Source organism: Cervus elaphus, chromosome X, assembly GCF_910594005.1.
Source record: "Cervus elaphus chromosome X, mCerEla1.1, whole genome shotgun sequence".
Classification (NCBI taxonomy): domain Eukaryota; kingdom Metazoa; phylum Chordata; class Mammalia; order Artiodactyla; family Cervidae; genus Cervus; species Cervus elaphus.
Window position 1 is genome coordinate 164,766,027 of NC_057848.1, and position 3,114 is coordinate 164,769,140.

The window sequence follows — 3,114 nt, forward strand, 5'->3', positions numbered from 1 at the left end:
TAACCCAGGGGTTGGTGCACTTTTTCTTTAAAGGACAGGAAAGTTCATATCCGGGGCTTCAGGAGCCCCTAGTCTACTCAGCCAGCCTAGCGGGAAAGCAGCCCTGGGCAAAATGCAGATGAATGGGCGTGATGGAGCTCCAATAAAAGCTTCTTGACTTAACAAAGATGACCTTTGAATTTGACCCGATTGCCAGAGTGAGCTGACCTCTAGTCCAATTGGTTGTTCTTCCCGTTCTCTAAGAGTTAGCTCATCCCTGTCATCCAATGAACTCTTCTGCCCCTGGTCAGATAGCACCCTTTTATGGATGGAATTGGGTTTCGGGGGGTGCCATTCCCTACCCTCCAGGCTTCCCTGGTGGCTCAGATGGTAAAAAATCTGCCGGCAGTGCTGGAGACCTGTGTTTGATCCCTGGGTAAGGACGATCCCCTGGAGAAGGGCGTGGCAACCCACTCCAGTATTCTTGCCAAGGAATCCCAGGGACAGAGGAGTCTGGCGGGCTACAGTCCACGGGGGCGCAAAGAGTCAGACATGACTGAGCAACTAACACACCTACACACCTGCCCCCTACCTCCCCAACCCCGGCCGAATTCAATGGTGACGTCCTAGCCTCAGCTGTGACTGCCTTTGGAGAAGGGTTTTTTCTTTTCTTTTTTTTTTTTGAGAAGGTAATTAAAGTTAAGTGAGGCCAGCTGAGAGAGGCGCTAATTCACTAGCCCTGGTGTTCTTGGAAGAAGAGGACGAAGAAACCCAGCCCCTTCCTTCTCCACCAGAGAGGACGCAGCAAAAGCGGCCATCTGCTGCCAAGAAGAGAGCTTGTACCAGAAACCTACCCCAACGGCCCCTTGCTTTGAGACTTGCAGACTCCAGAACTGTGAGGAAACCAATTTCTCTTGTTTAAGCCCCCTAGCCCGTGATATAAGGGCAGCCCCAGTAGCTTAATACAGGGACCCACAAATTAACTGTATGAATCCGCTTGTCTCCTGAAATTTCTTTCTTCCCTCCCTCCCTTCCTTCCTGCCTTTCTCTGGAAAACTTTTTACATCACTCAAATAGAGGTAAAAACATCTGCCCTGCTTATCTGACAGCTTTTTTTTTTTTTTTTCCTGAAGCTTAAATGAAATCGGAAACACAAGATACAGTATAGTCCAGGTAAATATTAAAGTATTCGTTTAAGCTCTATCACCTGTATTTGCAAATATAACCAGACCCCAAGGATGAGGCCTTCCCCGCCCCCACCAAGCGAGGTTACTTGGTCAGTGGAGTGGTGGTGTTTGCATTTATTGGCTTGTGTGCTTTTATTTTTTGAGAGGTAGAGGAGCTGCAAGGAGGCTTGGAGGAGATAACATGGCTGTAAAGGGTTCTGGTTCTGTGAAGTGAAAGTATTAGTTGCTTAGCCATGTCCAACCCCATGGACTGTAGCCTGCCAGGCTCCTCTGTCCATGGGATTTCTCAGGCAACAATACTGGAATGGGTTGCCTTTTCCTTCTCCAGGGGATCTTCTTTTCCCAGGGGTCGAACCTGGGTCTCCTGCACTACAGACAGATTCTTTACCATCTGAGGCACCTCTGGCTAGTCCATAGTGGTTTTCCTCCACTATTTGATGCTGACCCTCTAGCTGGCATGTGTGTGCACAGGCAGAGGGGTACAGGAGTTTGGGCTCAGAACTGGGAACATTTGAGTGGAGAAAGTAATTGTAGCCTCTGAGCAATATCAGGGAGAAAAGAAGCAGGGTCATGTGACAGGAGCTACAGGCCTGGGTCTGGCTGTAGACGACAAAAACCATCTTTTGGCTTCTGCATATTCACTCTCATCTTCTCTCAACCCATCTCCGAGGTTTCCAGCTTCTAGTTTCTCTTGAAAATGTTGGATCAAGATGCTGGTTTTTTCTTTGGTATCATCCATAATAGGGCTTCCCAGGTGGCTCAGTGGTAAAGAACCTGCCTGCCAATGCAGGAGACGTGGGTTCGATCCCTGGGTGGGGAAGATCCCCTGGAGGAGGAAATGGCAACCCACTCCAGTATTCTTGCCTGGAGAATCTCATGGACAGAGGAGTCTGGCGGGCTACAGTCCATGGGGTCACAAACAAGTCGGACACTGCTGAGCAACTAAGTGTACACGTGCGTGCACACACACACACATCATCCACAATAATAGTGACTATGGTTTTAACTGTGTAATTCTGACCTGTGTGCTCCCATGCTAGGCATTTTTTTGATAATAAACCTTTAAAATTAGAGTTGTTTTAGATTGACTGAAAAGTCTTAAAGACATACAGAGTTCCCTTAAGGCCACACTCAGTTTGTCCTATTCTTGTCTCCCATGAGTATAGTGCATTTGTCACAAGAAGTAAACCAATTTTGATACATTAATATTAACGTTCATTCTTGATTTGAATTTTGTTTGTTTTTAAATAAAGCTTTTCTCTTCATATTCCTTTTGTTTATTTATTTAAATCTTTCGGCTGCACATCGAGGCATGTGGGATCTTAGTTCCCCAACCAGGGATTGAACCCACCCTCCTGCGTTGGAAGGCGAAGTCTTAACCACTGAAACTCCAGGGACATCCCGGAAGTTTGTTAGTTTTTATCTCATGTCCTTTTTCTGTTCCAGAGTGCCATCCAGGATGCCACATGACAGTAGATCATCCTGTCCCCTGGAGCTTCCCTTGGCAGTGACAGTTGGTCGTGCTGTCCTTGCTTATCAAGACCTTGGAGGACTGGTCAGGTATGTTGTAGGATGTCCCTCAACTGGAATATGTCTGCCACATGCATTGTTTTTTACTCTCATGTCTAAGTTTCAGTGTTGGTATGAATGACTCATTTCATCATCCCAGAAGAAAACAGTCAGGCACAGAGACATCAAGGAACTTCACCAAAGTCACACAGCTAGCAAATGACAGAAGCAGTGATCAAACTTCAGGTTGACATGCCTTCATGCCATACACTGACTTGGCCTCCCCAGCTCCTAGCTGCTGAATTCTTGACATTGAAATCATTCCCTTTAAAGTTACCCAGGGTGACCTCTTTGGTAGCTGCTCTTGCATACAGTTTTACATAACTTACTGATAAATTTCATTAGGTGAGAGCTTTTCTCCAGTAGTTATTTGCTGAAC

General features: G+C 46.6%; 1 long non-coding RNA gene across 1 annotated transcript; it reads left to right on the plus strand.

The window, feature by feature from the left end:
- The first annotated feature begins 678 nt into the window (after positions 1-678).
- LOC122689192 lies at positions 679-2,732 on the plus strand. The gene is made up of 3 exons (XR_006339738.1): positions 679-874; positions 1,113-1,152; positions 2,613-2,732. It is a non-coding gene; the product is annotated as an uncharacterized LOC122689192 (long non-coding RNA).
- Positions 2,733-3,114: the final 382 nt, after the last annotated feature.